The sequence below is a fragment of the Triticum aestivum genome, chromosome 6D (genome assembly GCF_018294505.1).
Source record: "Triticum aestivum cultivar Chinese Spring chromosome 6D, IWGSC CS RefSeq v2.1, whole genome shotgun sequence".
NCBI classification, from domain to species: Eukaryota; Viridiplantae; Streptophyta; class Magnoliopsida; order Poales; family Poaceae; genus Triticum; species Triticum aestivum.
Genome location: NC_057811.1, coordinates 548,825 through 567,072, shown reverse-complemented (window position 1 = coordinate 567,072; position 18,248 = coordinate 548,825).

Below are 18,248 nucleotides of genomic sequence, written 5' to 3'. Positions count from 1 at the left end.
TTATGCGCCTCGACAGCATCATGACAGACGTCCTCCCAGTGGTGGACAAAGGATTCCAGTCGACCCCAGGGGGGCAGGTTTTGATGCGAGATCCATCCTCGTTCAAGGTCTGGTTGACAGGAACAGAGCATACAGGGAAGGCCCTACCAGAGACCACCCGACTGGAAGAAGAGTGCATGTTTCCGGTCCCGAGTGCTTCAGCAGAACCATCAGGGCGGCAGTGATTCCTCCCAACTTCAGGTTGGCGACTGGAGACACACTACTAGAAAAAGGGCTGCTAGTGGCGCACCTGTTTTCGCTACTAATGGCGCACTACAGGTGCGCCACTAGCACCACGCCATTAGATTTTTTTAGTAATGGCGTACCAGTGGTGCGCCATTAGTATCTGGTATACTAATGGCGCACCACATAGAAGTGCGCCATTAGTAACAATATCTTATTTATTTATTTTAGAAAAAAAATTCATTTTTTTTGTATTTTTCTTAATCTCAGGTCACTATGGCTTAATCTCGGGTCAATATGCTCAATCTCAAGTCAAATCGCACTCTATGGTCAAACTTCTCGAAAGGTCACCCATCCTCACACTCCTCCAGCCCGAGCACGCTTAACTTCGCAATTCTATCCAACCCAGCACCAACTCACTTCACAGGCACTTTTTGATATATCTATGATATCAATCCTATTAAACCTTGTTGATGTCTAGGACTTTTTTCATGTTCATGAGTGTGATGAAATTTTGAAAAAATATTTCAAACTTCCCGGTTATATTACGTATCATATTTTGAAAAAAAAATGAAAAAAAATTGAATTTTTTTTCTGTTACTAGTGGCGCACCTAGCAAATGGTGCGCCACTAGTAAGTTTGAATTTTTTTCATTTTTTGCCTCTCTAGATCATAAAAGCCCCGTATCTTTTATTCTGTTAGGTTTTTGGGGATTCTGAGGATGTTCAACGGGGTTTACCCCCGATTGAATTCGGATGTAACTTTTCGAGTAGATGATTTTTCATATAAAAAACTTTTTCATCGGAGTTCGTATGCAAAAGTTATGCCCATTTTACAAATTCTCGAGAGATTTTGCAAAAAAGTCGAAAATTCATGTTTGTAAATTTTGCTAACAAGTAGACCACATATTACATGGGAATCTTATTTTCTTTTATTTTTTTTGACATTTTTATCATTTTATTTTTTTTGAAACTGAAAAGGCGGTCCAAGGGGGGGTGCAAATACTCAGAAAGTTACTAGTGGCGCACCGTGGTTACTAATGGCGCACCTGTTACGTGGTGCGCCACTAGTAGTTTTCCAAAAAAATAAAAAAATACTGTTAGTAGTGGCGCACTGTGGTTGTGGTGCGCCATTACTAGTTTGAACTAATAATGGCGCACTGTACCGTGGTGCGCCATTACTAGTTTTGAATAAAAGGTAAAAAAAAATTGTTAGTAGTGGCGCACGGGGTGAGTGGTGCGCCACTACTAGTTAAAACTAGTAATGGCGCACTGTGCCCTTGTGCGCCATTAGTATTTTTTTTAAATAATTATTACTAATGGCGCACCGTTGGTCTGGTGCGCCACTCGTATCTTTCATACTAATGGCGCACCAACACATGGTGCGCCACTGCTATATAGTAGTGGCGCACCACATGTCTGGTGTGCCATTAGTAGCCATATCATCTATAGCCCTTTTCCTAGTAGTGTCAGTAAGTTTACCGGATCGTCCAAGCCCGCACCTGGCTTGAGGACTACCGAGTGGTTGTACAGATCAGTGGAGGTGATGATGATGTAGCTATGAAACACCTTCCTTTGATGTTGGAAGGCTCGGCCAGGGCGCGGCTGAATCAGCTAGCTCCTGGCAGCATTGACAGTTGGGAAGAGCTGGCCCGAGTGTTTGTCAGAACCTTCGAGGGCACCTGCAAACGACCGGCGGGGCTAACAGAGTTACAGTCTTGTATTCAGAAGCCGGGAGAAACTTTGAGGGATTATATCCAGAGGTGGATCACTCTGAACCACACAGTGGAGGGTGTGTCAGAACACCAAGCAGTTTGCGCGTTCAAAGAGGGCGTCAAGTACAGAGAGCTGAACCTGAAGTTTGGTCGTACTGGTGACATGTCCCTCAGTCGAATGATGTAAATTGCCACCAAGTACGCTAACAGTGAAGACGAAGACCGGCTCCGGAGCGGCAAGCATAAAACAGTCGCCTAGGATGCCGGAGGAGCAAATTCCAGTCGGAAGCAGAAGCGGAAGGCTGAACCAGCGGCTCCTGGTGAAGCCTTGGCAGTGACCCAAGGAAAGTTCAAGGGGGTAATTTCATTTACCCCAAGCACACCACTCGACAGTGTCGACTCCTGATCCAGCAGTTTCGCGATAAACAGCCCAAAGAGAAGGAGAAGGAGTCAGACAAGGGTGACGACAGGGATGAAGATGATGATGGTTTTCCCAATATCAATTCCACTCTGATGATTTTTGCTGACGTCGAAAGTAAAAGTCGACTGAAAGTAATAAACAGAGAAGTGAATATGGTTGCCCCGGCAACACCGAGCTATTTGAAGTGGTCTCAGACTGCTATAACATTCGACCAGTCTGATCACCCAGCGCACATCGCCACCCCCGGGAGGCAGGCGTTGGTGGTCGACCCAGTTGTCGAGGGCACCCGACTGACTAAGGTGCTAATGGATGGTGGTAGCGGCCTGAATATCCTGTACGTGGAGACCTTGAAGGGGATGGGCATTCCGATGTCCAAACTTAGCACGAGCAGTATGAGCTTCCATGGAGTTATCCCTGGCAAGAAGGCTTAATCACTCGGCCAAATTGCACTTGATGTGGTTTTCGGTGATTCCAAGAATTACCGGAAAGAGAAGTTGACATTTGAAGTCGTAGATTTCCAGAGTGTCTATCATGCTATCTAGGGTAGGCCCGCATATGCGCGTTTCATGGCTCGACCGTGTTACGTGTACCTCAAGATGAAGATGCCTGGTCTTAAGGGGGTGATCACTGTCACTGGGAATCGCAGAAGGAGGAGGAGTGCTTCCAGAAGGGCTCAAGGATCACTGATGCGCAAATTGCAGTTGTAGAGTTGCAAGAGTATCAGAAAGATGTAGATCCGAGTATTTTGCTACGATCCAAGAAGCCTGCAACCGACTCTGCATTTTAGTCCTCCGGTGAAACCAAGCCAGTTCATATTCATCCGACTGACCCTGAGGATGCTCCGACTCATATTTCAACCACCCTCGACAGCAAATAGGAAGAAGCGCTCATCCAGTTCCTCCGTGAGAACTGGGACATCTTCGTATGGAAGCCTGCCGACATGCCGGGTGTACCCAGGGGACTGGCTGAGCACCGTTTGCGAGTCGACCCAAAAGTGAAACCAGTCAAGGAACATCTTCGACGGTCCCCCGTGCAGAAGAGGAAAGCCATTGGTGAAGAAGTGGCTCGGCTTTTGGCAGCTGAGTTCATCAGAGAAACTTACCACTCCGAGTGGCTCGCCAATGTTGTCATGGTCCCCAAGAAGGACGATTCACTCCGCATGTGCATTGACTTCAAACATATCAATCGGGCCTGCCCGAAAGATCATTTTCCTCTCCCCCGTATCGACCAAATTTTTGACTCGACTGCGGGATGTGAGAGATTGTCCTTTCTGGACGCTTATTCCAGGTACCATCAGATCCGACTGTATGGACCCGATGAGATAAAAACGGCTTTCATTACGCCATTTGGATGCTTCTGTTATGTCACCATGCCATTCGGCCTGAAGAACGCGGGAGCCACATTCATGAGGATGATTCAGAAGTTCCTGCTCACTCAAATCAGTCAGAATGTGGAGGCATACATGGATGACATCGTGGTCAAGTCACGAAAAGGTTCCGACCTGTTGGCTGACCTCGCAGAAACCTTTGCAAACCTCAGAAGGTATGATATCAAGCTCAATCCAGCAAAGTGCACATTTGGAGTTCCTGGCGGAAAGTTGCTCGGCTTCCTCGTTTCCGAATGAGGGATTGACGCTAACCCAGAGAAAGTTGGTGCCATACTCCGAATGAAACGCCCTGTGCGTGTGCATGATGTCCAAAATTTGACTGGATGTTTGGCCGCTCTGAGTCAATTCATTTCTCGCCTTGGTGAAAAGGCGCTTCCTCTTTACCGACTGATGAAGAAGGCTGACAAGTTCGAGTGGACTGATGAAGCTGACGCAGCATTTGCAGAGCTCAAAGCCCTGCTTTCCACCCAGCCAGTACTAGCTGCCCCAATCAGCAAAGAACCTTTACTGCTTTATATTGCAGCCACTGGACAAGTTGTTAGTACTGTGCTCACGGTCGAGCGAGATGAGGAAGGAAAGGCATACAAAGTTCAGCGCCCAGTGTACTATCTCTCCGAAGTTCTGACCCCATCAAAGCAAAGATATCCACACTATCAAAAGCTTGTGTATGGGATATACATGACCGCGAAGAAGGTTGCTCACTATTTCTCTGATCATTCCATTACAGTCGTCAGCGACGCACCACTATCAGAGATCCTGAATAATAGAGATGCAACTGGTCGAGTGGCAAAGCGGGCGATCGAACTCCTTCCCTTAGGCATTGAGTTTGAAGCAAAGAAAGCAATCAAGTCCCAAGCAATAGCAGATTTCTTGGCCGAGTGGATCGAACAGCAACTGCCGACTCAAGTGCGCTCGGAGCACTGGACCATGTTTTTTGACGGCTCCAAGATGTTGAATGGTTCCGATGCTGGGGTAATATTGGTATCGCCCCGAGGAGACAAACTCAGTTATGTTCTTCAGATTCACTTTGATTCTTCTAACAATGCAGCTGAATACGAAGCACTTCTATATGGGTTGCGTATGGCCATTTCACTCGGCGTCCGTCGCCTCATGGTCTATGGCGACTCAGATTTAGTGGTCAATCAAGTGATGAAGGAATGGGACATCAGAAGTCCGGCCATGACTGGTTATTGCAATGCAGTAAGAAAGTTAGAGAAGAAGTTTGAGGGGCTGGAACTCCATCACATACTCCGACTGAAAAATCAAGCAGCCGATGATCTGGCAAAGATAGGTTCCAAGAGGGGACCCATTCCCAGCAATGTGTTCTTGGAACATATTCATTCACCTTCAGTACAAGAAGATCCCTTCACTGAAGAACCCCTACAACCGAAGAGTGCCATAGATCCGACTGAAGTAGAAGTTCCCGCCGTGGTCGACTTGATCATAGAGGTTTTGGTTGTCACTCCTGACTGGACGGTACCATATATTGCATACATTCTCAGGAAAGAACTCCCAGAAGATGAAGATGAGGCTAGGCAGATCGTCCATCGATCCAAAGCCTTTATAGTAATCAAAGGGCAGTTGTTCAGAGAGAGTGCGACTGGAGTCTGTCAGAAGTGTATAACGCCAGAAGAAGGTCGAGTGATCCTCAACGATATCCACTCGGGGACCTGTGGTCACCATGCGTCCTCTCGGACCATCGTGGCCAAAGCATACCGAGCAGGTTTTTACTGGCCGCGAGCGAATGAGATGGCGAAGGAAATAGTCGACAAGTGCGAAGGATGCCAGTTTTACTCCAACATGTCTCACAAGCATGCGTCAGCCTCGAAAACCATTCCACTTGCCTGGCCTTTTGCAGTCTGGGGCTTGGATATGGTCGGACCACACAGAACTGGAAGAAACGGCTTTACTCATGTGCTTGTGGCAGTCGACAAATTCACCAAATGGATTGAGGCCAAGCCTATCAAGAACCTTGAAGCCAGCACTGTTGTTACCTTCATTAGAGAGCTAACGTTCAGATATGGTGTTCCTCACAGCACCATCACTGACAATGGATCGAACTTCGATTCTGATGAGTACAGAGATTTCTGTGCTTCTCAAGGTACTCGAGTCGACTATGCCTCAGTCGCTCGTCCCCAGTCGAATGGACAAGCTGAAAGAGCAAATGGGTTGATTCCCAAAGGCTTGAAACCCCGATTGATGCATGACCTCAAGCATGCGGCGGGAGCATGGGTCGATGAACTTCCATCAGTGTTGTGGGGATTGAGAACAACTCCAAATCGGTCGACTGGCTGAACTCCGTTCTTCCTGGTTTATGGAGCCGAAGCTGTGCTCCCGAGTGACTTGCTCCAGAACGCTCCCCGAGTTGAGCTTTTCTCAAAAATCGAAGCAGAGCAAGCACGGCAAGATGCAGTTGACCTCTTGGAAGAGGAAAGAGAGATGGCCCTGATCCGGTCGACCATCTATCAGCAAGACCTGCGTCGATTCCACGCCAAGAACGTGAGAGGTCGAGCTGTTCAAGAGGGAGATTTGGTTCTCCGGGTAGACCAACAGAAGCCACACAAGCTGGCTCCTGCCTGGGAAGGCCCCTTCATCGTCACCAGAGTGCTCCACAACGGAGCGTACCATCTGTACAATGTCAAACACAAAAGAGACGAGCCCCGGGCTTGGAATGCGGAGCTGCTCCGCCCCTTTTATACTTAAGAACTCAGTCGGTCGAGATGTAATAAAAGATACATTTTGTAGTTTTGGTTATCAAAGACAAGAGCTTTTCGGTATGTCAAAATGTTTGTTATTGCTTATATTTGTGTCTCAAATCCCCCAGTGGGTGACTTAGCCGCGAATCCGTTTCGCCTAAGTTTTCAAAATCTTACCGAGTGGAGAGCCAGCCTCCCACTCGGGGCTTAGTCGCGAATCCGATTCGCCTAAGTTTCAAATACAAAAATCCTACCGAGTGGTGAGCAAGCCTCTCACTCGGGGGCTTAGTCGCGAATCCGATTCGCCTAAGTTTCAAAAACAAAAATCCTACCGAGTGGTGAGCAAGCCTCTCACTCGGGGGCTTAGCTGCAGTCCAGAACTCGCCTAAGTTTGAAGAATCCTACCGAGTGGTGAGCAAGCCTCTCACTCGGGGGCATAGCTGCAGTCCAGTACTCGCCTAAGTTTGAAAAATCCTACCGAGTGGTGAGCAAGCCTCTCACTCGGGGGCTTAGCTGCAGTCCAGAACTCGCCTAAGTTTGAAGAATCATACCGAGTGGTGAGCAAGCCTCTCACTCGGAGGCTTAGCTGCAGCCCAGTACTCGCCTAAGTTTGAAAATTCCTACCGAGTGGTGAGCAAGCCTCTCACTCGGGGCCTTAGCTGCAGTCCAGTACTCGCCTAAGTTTGAAAAATCCCACCGAGTGAAGAGCAACCCTCTCACTCGGGGGCTTAGCTGCAGTCCAGAACTCGCCTAAGTTACAAAAATCCCACCGAGTGAAGAGCAACCCTCTCACTCGGGGGCTTAGCTGCAGTCCAGTACTAGCCTAAGTTACAAAAATCCCACCGAGTGAAGAGCAACCCTCTCACTCGGGGGCTTAGCTACAGTCTAGTACTCGCCTAAGGAAAAAATACAGTCCGAGTAAGATCCGGTCTGCTCTTCTGACAACAAGTACAACGTGCGCTCCATCCTTATCCGCAAGGACGACGAGGTGCAAGTCGACTGCGACCTTCTCCTCTGAGCTGCGCCACAAGTACAACGTGTGCTACATCCTTATCTGCAAGGACGACGAGGTGCGGGTCGACTGCGACCTTCTCCTCTGAGCTACGCCACAAGTACAACGTGCACTCCATCCTTATCTGCATGGACGACGAGGTGCAGGTCGACCGAAATCTTCTCCTCAGAGCTGCATCTCAGGTTAATAATAATCCAGGTGAAGAACAAGTTCCACTCCGAGAACAAAACACAAGTAAGTTTGGAAATAAACCAAGTTCGGATACGTCTTAAAGTGTTCCCAACCATGGACAAAAGTACTCGGGCTCCAAGCCCAAAAGAGTTTTACGGTTACAGGATCACTCGTCATTCCGAGACAAATTTAAGCAAAAGTACTCGGGCCCAAGCCCGAAAGAGTTTCACGGTTACAAAATCACTCGGCATTCCGAGGCAAATTTAAAGAACGGCATCAAGTTTTTTACTCCTCAGCAGGAGGACTGGCATGCTCAACAAACTCACCTAAGTCGATTCCGTCTACAATCCGAGTGACTGCGTCAATGAAGGTTTCCAGGAAGGACTGGAAGTTGAGCTTCTTGTTGTTGGCAACTTGAAGTGCTGCAAGCTTGTCTTCCTTCACATCCTTGCAATGGACCCGGACCAGGGACAAGGCTACATCAGCACCGCAACGGGCAGAAGATTTCTTCCACTCTAGCACTCGGTCTGGGATTTGGTTGAGTCGGACCATCAGGGACTCCAAATCATTCTGAAGACTAGCTTTGGGCCAGAGAGCAGTGTCGACTCGGGAAACCGCCACTTTCAGACGAGCGATGTTGTTAGTAACGCTTGACAGACGGGATTCCAGTCGGAGCACGTTGCATGGCAGCATCATCTTTGATAGGGGAGTTGATGGGGTCCAAGTTCGTTTCGACTCACCCAGTCTCCTCCTCGAAGTTCGGGCAGAATTCTGTGTGCAGAAACGAGAAGTGAGTTGACGGTGGCATGATGAATCGACAACGACAAAGCAATCGGAAAAGGAATACCTTCAAGCATGAGGGACAGTTTTTGGGCGAGCCCTCCTAGATAAACCTCCAGCTCGTTCCTCTTCTGCGCCAAGTCGTTGGTTTTGTCCGTCAGTGCATCTTTGTCCTTCTTCAGTCGAGTGGATTCTTTGTTAGCTTCGTCAAGCGCGGTCTTCAGCCTGGCATTTTCCTCTTCAAGCTTGCCGACTGAAACCAGCTTCTCTTCAGCAAGTTTGGTCTTCGCAAGTGCTGCTTTATGTGCCTCAGCCAAATCACGGTCTTTCTTCTCTAGAGCCTCCTTCGTTTTTTCTGCAAGAGACGACAATCGAGTCAGAACGAGACATGGGAAGACAGGACAACGACAGTAAACTAAATTCTCACCAAACGTACCAACTGCTCCGTCTTGGGTCTTCTTCAGATGCTCTTGAGCAAGCTTCAGGTCCAGGTTGAGCTGGATCTGCTTCTTTTCCAGCTCGGCGTAACGAGCCCCGAGCTCACAGGATTTCTGCAAAAAGAGTAGTCAGTCGACGAGCTTACAGTTTAATTACTTCTGAGCAATAAAGGACAATTTCAACAGTTCTAAGACTACTGCCGAATCAAACATCCAACAGTACTCTCGGGGACTACACCTAGTGGGTGCACTTAGCTTGCCCCCACTGGTACAATTTCCACTCAGCAAGGTCCGTCCAGACCGAGTAAAAAAAAGAAGAGAAGGCAGAAGAACCAAGTAGTTTTCAGACCGTAGTCGACTGCCCGTAGTCGACCACGGTCTCGGGGACTACACCCAGTGGGTGCACTTAGCGTGCCCCCACAGGTTCAGTTACCACTCGACATGGTCTGTCCAGGCCGAGCGAAGAGTTTAGCTGCTCAGACCATAGTCGACTGCCCGAAGTCAACCATGGTCTCGAGGACTACACCTAGTAGGTGCACTCAACGTGCCCCCACTAGAAGTTCAGTCGATTCAACTTAGTCGACTCAAGATAAAGGATTGCTCAAAGACAAATCAGAAACACCCAATGGGTGTACAGACCCGAAACACAGATAGATGAAAAGAGTTTGAAAAGAGTTTTTAGGTACCATATCCTAATAGAACAAGCTGAGGAGTCGGAAAAACATCAACTAACCTGGACATTGCTCTGGAGAGCTGAACTGGCGTCATAGGCAGTCTGGCTAGCCTCCCGAACCACCTTCATCTGCTCCATCATAAGACCCGCCTGGTGTATAGCCTCTTTGGCAGCCCCCACTTGATCTTCCAGGACGTGGTGCGCGACGAAGAGCGAAGGAGTATCAGTCGGAGGCGGTGCAGTCGACGATGAAGGTTGGGCACTCGCCAAACGATCAGCAAAGGTGACGGCAGGCCGAGTGATGTTGCCTCCCTCCTGGGCCGCCGACTCCGTCACGGGCGTCGACTGAGGCACCTTCCCCGCTGGCGCCTTCCTGTTCCTCCGAGAGATCAGAGGCGCTTCATCATCGTCGTCTGGGAGGTCAATAACTTGAGGTGGAGCTGCAGAAAAAATCAAGCATGAGAAATGAAATCGACCGATAGTAAGTCTGAACAATCCAGACAAGACTGCAAGATCGTACCTAGATTGGAGGTGGCGGCGTCTTCCATTTCTTCGCCTTTGTTCTTCTCGCCAGAGGTCTCGGAGGTCGCAGCACTGCAATTTTCAAAGTTTCAATCGGCCGTATCAGCAAATCGACCAAGACTCAGTTCATAATAAATAAAGAATTCAAGTTCAAGATCTGACGCGGAGACAGTGGGGATGACCACTTTGATCCTAGGCAAGGCTTTGGGCGGCTTGGATGGCGCGGCTTTTTGTTGCTTTGGTGCCCTTTCAGTCGGCGCTGGAGAGGCCACCCGAGGGCGTTTGGGCGGCTGACTGGTTGGCGCGACAGCTTTACCACGATCGTTTAACGGATCATGGGCGAACTTAGATCGCCTCGTCCTGCAAGGAGGAGAGTCGACCGCATCTTCGTCGCTCTGGTCGTCACTATCCTCCTCCTCTTCACCGCCGGTCTGCCACTTGCCGCTTTCGCCTGCACTTCCACCTTCCTCCTCCCCGCTCGACTTCTGCTCGCCGTTCAGCATTGAGACAACAAGCAAGATAATCATCAGTCGACTGATAATCAACAGCTACATGATGATTCAACGAAATACTCGACGACTCTGAAACGTACCTGGTCTACCTCATACTTATCGCTGAGCGGAGGAATCCTCCTGGATCCTCTGGGATTGTCCTTGTTGCCAGTAATACATCTCAACCACCGCTCCAGCATCTCTTCCGAGACCTCCTCCAGGTGGATCCGAGTGGAATCATCAGGGTCCGAATACATCCACATCGGATGATCACGATACTGAAGCGGCTGAATGCGTTGCCTAAGGAAAGTCTCCAGCAGATCCATACCAGTCACTCCATCTCGAACAAGCTCGACTACCATATCAACCAACACCTCCATATGTGCCCTCTCCTCCGGGATCACTTTCAAGGTAGCAGGCTTTTCTACTCGGGCCAAAGAGAAGGGGGGAAGTCCGGTCGAGTGCCCTGGAGTCGGCTGGTCTTGGCAGTAGAACCAGGTCGACTGCCACCCCGGACCGACTCAGGAAGGGTCATGGCCGGGAAGCAGCTCTTCCCTCTCATTTGGATCGCAAGGCCCCCGCACATCTGGATGACCTTGGTCCTCTCGTCACTCGAGGTGGCCTTCTTGACCGACTGACAGCGGCAGGTGAAGATATGTTTGAAAAGGCCCCAATGCGGTCGGCAGCCCAGAAAACTCTCACACAAGGAAACGAAGGCCGCGATGTAAACGATGGAGTTGGGAGTGAAGTGGTGGAGTTGCGCTCCGAAAAAGTTCAGAAACGCCCGAAAGAAAGGATGCGGCGGTAGAGAAAACCCTCGATCGAGATGGGTAGCAAGGAGGACGCCCCCACCGGGCTGCGGCTGCGGCTCGGATTCACCCCCTGGAAGCCGTGCATCTCCGGGAGGGATTAATCCCTCTTGCGCCATATCTAAGGGGTCTTCCTCCTGAATCGTCGACCGAATCCAGTCGCCCTGGATCCAGCCGCGCGGCAGACCTACCCTCGACGAGGACCCGCCCCGGCTTGGTGTCCATCCCTTCACCTTTGCCGACGTCTTCTTCGCATGCTCCAGGGCCGCCGTTTTGTCCTTCCCCATTGCAGTGGACGAAGCTCGAGCAGCGCGGCGATGCTAGGGCAACAGTGTGCGTGCCGGAGGAAGCAGAGGAAGAAGAAGAAAACTGGAGAGGTGCTGTTGCAAAAACCCCAGCCCGAAACCTTATATGAGACTGGTTCCGAATGGCTGACCGGTGGCCCCAAACGATCTCGCCAGATCCCGCAACAGACGCGCGCTCGGTACGTGGCGAAAAAGGCGGCGCGGAGATCGAGGCGCGCTTGCCTAATCCAGTCCGATCGCTGCGACCACCTCCACCCCGTGCGCTTCCCAATATTCGAATCCCGCAAAATCCGCAGACGACGGAGCCACTTATCAGACGAAAGATTTTTTCACGTGCCTACACTCGGGACTTGACAGCAAAAGTTCACTCGGCGTAAATCAAGAATGGATCAAGGCGACTGAAAAAGTAGTTGGCGTCTTCACTCCGAATCAGTCCATCTTAACAAGACTCTCACAAGGCGTCGAAGTCGAGTCGGAAACACTTTCAACTCCTTCTCCACTCAAACCCTGAACCATTCGGGGGCTAATGATGTGGTTATATACCTAGGGTAGGGTTACAGGCCTGACCTAGATACCCACCCTAAGGGCATTACCCTAAAGTCAGCAGCATTAGAGGGATATCATCATTCACTCGACATAAGACATTCCACTCGGAAGAATCGAAGCACTCGACCGCACCAGAAAGCACTCGGCGTGAAGAAGATCAAAGGTCACTCTACAACAACGGCCGGACATTTACTCTGTAGTCTTAAGGACCATTTATATTCCTTTACAGCTAGCGTTACCAGTAACGCTATGACTTAATGTACATTGAACCCTTGGCGTCGTGGGCTGGCTGGGGTCCTGGCGCACTCTATATAAGCCACCCCCCTCCACTGGCACAAGGGTTCGCACCCCCTGTAACACACACATTCATATTCCAGTCGACCGCCTCTGGGCTCTGAGACATAGGGTTGTTACTTCCTCAGAGAAGGGCCTGAACTCGTAAAACACTTGCCAACAACTTCGCCGTAGCTAGGACCTGCCTCTCCATAACCTACCCCCCTTTCTACTGTCAGCATTAGTACCACGACAGTGTCCTTACCCAGTGACAGAAGGGGCGGCAAGGCATGAATTTATCATACTGTTTTGAGATATAGAGGTGATAATATCAAAGTCGTGCTAGTTGAGTAGTTGTGAATTTGAGAAATGCTTGTATTGAAGTTTGCAAGTCCCGTAGCATGCACGTATGGTAAACGTTATATAACAAATTTGAAACATGAGGTGTTCTTTGATTGTCCTCCTTCTGAGTGGTGGTCGGGGATGAGCGATGGTCTTTTCCTACCAATCTATCCCCCTAGGAGCATGCGCGTAGTGCTTTGGTTTTTGATGGCTTCTAGATTTTTGCAATAAGTATGTGAGTTCTTTATGACTATTGTTGAGTCCATGGATTATACGCACTCTCACCTTTCCACCATTGCTAGCCTCTTCGGTACCGTGCATTGCCCTTTCACACATCGAGAGTTGGTGCAAACTTCGCCGGTGCATCCAAACCCCGTGATATGATACGCTCTTTCACACATAAACCTCCCTATATCTTCCTCAAAACAGCCACCATACCTACCTATTATGGCATTTCCATAGCCATTCCGAGATATATTGCCATGCAAGTTTCCACCATCCAGTTTATCATGACACATTCATTCATTGTCATATTGCTTAGCATGATCATGTAGTTGACATAGTATTTGTGGCAAAGCCACCATTCATAATTCTTTCATACATGTCACTCTTGTTTCATTGCATATCCCGGTACACCACCGGAGGCATTCATATAGAGTCATACTTTGTTCTAGTATCGAGTTGTAATCATTGAGTTGTAAATAAATAGAAGTGTGATGATCATCATTTTCTAGAGCATTGTCCCAAGTGAGGAATAAAAAAAGAAAAAAAAGAAAGAAAGAAAAAAAATGAGAGAAAAAGAGAGAAGGGACAATGTTACTATCCTTTTGCCATAATTGTGCTTCAAAGTAGCACCATAATCTTCATGATAGAGAGTCTCTTGTTTTGTCACTTTCATATACTAGTGGGAATCTTTCATTATAGAACTTGGCTTGCATATTCCAACGATGGGCTTCCTCAAATGCCCTAGGTCTTCGTGAACAAGCAAGTTGGATGCACACCCACTTAGTTTCTTTTGTTGAGATTTCATACATTTATAGCTCTAGTGCATCCGTTGCATGGCAATCCCTACTCCTTGCATTAACATCAATCGACGGGCATCTCCATAGCCCATTGATTAGCCTCGTTGATGTGAGACTTTCTCCTTTTTTGTCTTCTCCACATCACCCCCATCATCATATTATATTCCACCCATAGTGCTATGTCCATGGCTCGCGCTCATATATTGCGTGAAAGTTTATAAGTTTGAGATTATTAAAGTATGAAACAATTGCTTGGCTTGTCATCGGGGTTGTGCATGATGAGAGCATTCTTGTGTGACGAAGATAGAGCATGACTAAACTATATGATTTTGTAGGGATGAACTTTCTTTGGCCATGTTATTTTGAGATGACATAATTGCTTAGTTAGTATGCTTGAAGTATTATTATTTTTATGACAATATGAACTTTTGTCTTGAATCTTTCGAATCTGAATATTCATACCACAATTAAGAAGAATTACATTGAAATTATGCCAAGTAGCACTCCGCATCAAAAATTATCTTTTTTATCATTTACCTACTCGAGGACGAGCAGGAATTAAGCTTGGGGATGCTTGATACGTCTCCAACGTATCTATAATTTTTGATTGCTCCATGCTATATTATCTACTGTTTTGGACTATCTTGGGCTTTATTTTCCACTTTTATATTACTTTTGGGACTAACCTATTAACCGAAGGCCCAGCCCAGAATTGTTGTCTTTTGCCTATTTCAGTGTTTCGCAGAAACGGAATATCAAATGGAGTCCAAACAGAATGAAACCTTCGGGAGCATGATTTTCTCGCAGAATATGATCCAGGAGACTTGGACCCCCCGTGAAGAAAGAAGAGAGGCGGCCACGAGGGTGGAGGGCGCCCCCCCCCCCAGGGCGCGCCCCCTGCCTCTTGCGCCCCCCTTTGCTCCACCGACGTACCTCTTCCTCCTATATATACCTACGTACCCCCGTATGATCAGATACGGACCCAAAAACCTAATTCCACCGCCGCAACCTTCTGTACCCACGAGATCCCATCTTGGGGCCTGTTCTGGAGCTCCGCCGAAAGGGGAATCCATCACGGAGGGCTTCTACATCATCGTAGCCTCTCCGATGAAGTGTGAGTAGTTTACCTCAGACCTTCGGGTCCATAGTTATTAGCTAGATGGATTCTTCTCTCTTTTTGGATCTCAATACAATGTTCTCCCCCTCTCTCGTGGAGATCTATTCGATGTAATCTTCTTTTTGCGGTGTGTTTGTTGAGACCGATGAATTGTGGGTTTATGATCAAGATTATCTATGAGCAATATTTGAATCTTCTCTGAATTCTTTTATGTATGATTGGTTATCTTTGCAAGTCTCTTTGAATTATCAGTTTGCTTTGGCCTACTAGATTGGTTTTTCTTGCAATGGGAGAAGTGCTTAGCTTTGGGTCCAATCTTGCGGTGTCCTTACCCAGTGACAAAAGGGGCAGCAAGGCACGTATTGTATTGTTGCCATCGAGGATAAAAAGATGGGTTTTTTTATCATATTGCATGAATTTATCCCTCTACATCATGTCATCTTGCTTAAGGCGTTACTCTGTTTTTAACTTAATACTCTAGATGCATGCTGCATAGCGGTCGATGAGTGGAGTAATAGTAGTAGATGCAGGCAGGAGTCGGTCTACTTGTCTCGGACGTGATGCCTATATACATGATCATACCTAGATACTCTCATAACTATGCTCAATTCTGTCAATTGCTCAACAGTAATTCGTTCACCCACCGTAAAAATACTTATGCTCTTGAGAGAAGCCACTAGTGAAACCTATGGCCCCCGGGTCTATTCTCATCATATTAATCTCTATCACTTTATTATCGCTTTGCTATTCACTTTACTTTTTATTTTACTTTGCATCTTTATACCAAAAATACCAAAAATATTATCTATCATATCTATCAGATCTCACTCTCGTAAGTGACCGTGAAGGGATTGACAACCCCTATTCGCGTTGGTTGCGAGGAGCTATTTGTTTTGTGCAGGTACTAGGGACTAAGCGTGGAGCCTCCTACTGGATTGATACCTTGGTTCTCAAAAACTGAGGGAAATACTTATGCTACTCTACTGCATCATCCTTTCCTCTTTGGGGAAATCCAACGCAGTGCTCATGAGGTAGCAGGCCCCCGTCCTGCCTAACCCTGGAGCGGTTGACCACGAGATCTAACCCTTTGACTTCCCACGGACGGGCTTTGACTTGTGGACCTCTCTACCCGCTTGTGTTAGGTCAGCCCAGACGGACACATGGGAGCAACATCCGGGCCAAACCCACAGCTACATCACCTCCGTGTAGACCCGACGCGTCCGTTTCCTCCCTCCAGGTGCTGGCGTCGGCGCCGTCCGTGAGGGGGGCCACACCGGAGACGCATGTCGCCTCTTCAGGCATGCCACAACACCACCCCGCATGGATGAGGGGCCGGTGCGACGCTCCGGTGGCATTGCTACCCCTAGGGCCCGTGTCCCGCCTAACCCTGGAGCGGTTGACCACGAGATCTAGCCCTTTGACTTCCCATGGACGGGCTTTGACCAGTGGACCTCTTCAGCCGGTTGTGTTAGGTCAGCCCAGACGGACACATGGGAGCAACATCTGGGCCAAACCCACAGCTACATCACCTCCGTGTAGACCCGACGCGTCCCTTTCCCCCCTCCAGGTGCCGACGGCGGCGCCGTCCGTGAGGGGGGCCACATCCCAGAGACGCGTGCCGCCTCTTCAGACATGCCACAACACCACCCCGCATGTATGAGGGGCCGATGTGATGCTCCTGTGGCATTGCTACCGCACCCAGGGCCCCCGTCCCGCCTAACCCTGGAGCGGTTGACCACGAGATCTAGCCCTTTGACTTCCCACGGACGGGCTTTGACCTGTGGACCTCTCCACCCGGTTGTGTTAGGTCAGCCCAGAGGGACACCTGGGAGCAACATCCGGGCCAAACCCACAGCTACATCACCTCCGTGTAGACCTGACGCGTCCGTTTCCCCCCTCCAGGTGCCGGCGGCGGCGTCGCCCGTGAGGGGGGCCACACCCCGGAGACGCGTGCCGCCTCTTTAGTCATGCCACTGAAGGAAATATGCGCTAGAGGCAATAATAATGTTATTATTTTTTCCTTATATCATGATAAATGTTTATTATTCATGCTAGAATTGTATTAACCGGAAACTTGATACATGTGTGAATACATAGAGAAACAGAGTGTCACTAGTATGCCTCTACTTGACTAACTCGTTGAGTCAAAGATGGTTAAGTTTCCTAGGCATAGACATGAGTTGTCATTTGATTAACGGGATCACATCATTAGAGAATGATGTGATTGACTTGACCCATTCCGTTAGCTTACCACTTGATCGTTTTGTATATTGCTATTGCTTTCTTCATGACTTATACATGTTCCTATGACTATGAGATTATGCAACACCCAAATACCAGAGGATCACTTTGTGTGCTACCAAACATCACAACGTAACTGGGTGATTATAAAGGTGCTCAACAGGTGTCTCTGACGGTACTTGTTGAGTTGGCATAGATCAAGATTAGGATTTGTCACTCCGATTGTCGGAGAGGTATCTCTGGGCCCTCTCGGTAATGCACATCACTATAAGCCTTGCAAGCATTGTGACTAATGAGTTAGTTCCGGGATGATACACTACGGAACGAGTAAAGAGACTTCCAGTAACTAGATTGAACTAGGTATTGAGATACCGACGATCGAATCTCGGGCGAGTTACATACCGATGACAAAAGGGAACAATGTATAGTGTTGTGCGGTTTGACCGATAAAGATCTTCGTAGAATATGTACGAACCAATATGAGCATCGAGGTTCCGCCATTGGTTATTGACCGGAGATGAGTCTCGGTCATGTCTACATAGTTCTCGAACCCGTAGGGTCCGCACGCATAACGTTCTATGACGATCGGTATTATGAGTATATGTGTTTTGATGTACCGAAGATAGTTCGGAGTCCCGGATGTGATCACGGACATGATGAGGAGTCTCGAAATGGTCGAGACATAAAGATTGATATATTAGAAGCCTATATTTGGACATCGGAAAGGTTCCGGATGATATCAGGCAAAAACCGGAGTACCGGGGGGTTACCGGAACCCCCCGGGGAGTGTATTGGGCCTAATGGGCCTTGGTGGAGAAGAGGAGGGGCGGCCAGGGCTGGCCGCACGCCCCCTCCCCCTCTAGTCCGAACAGGACAAGGAAGGGGGGCAGCGCCCCCCTTCTTCCTTCCCCCTCTCTCTCCTTCCTTCCCTCCTACTCCTACTCTTGGAAGGGGGGGAATCCTACTCCCGGTGGGAGTAGGACTCCCCTTGGGGCGCGCCTAGGAGGCCGGCCCCCTCCCCCTCCTCCACTCCTTTATATACGGGGAGGGGGGCATCCCTTGGAGAC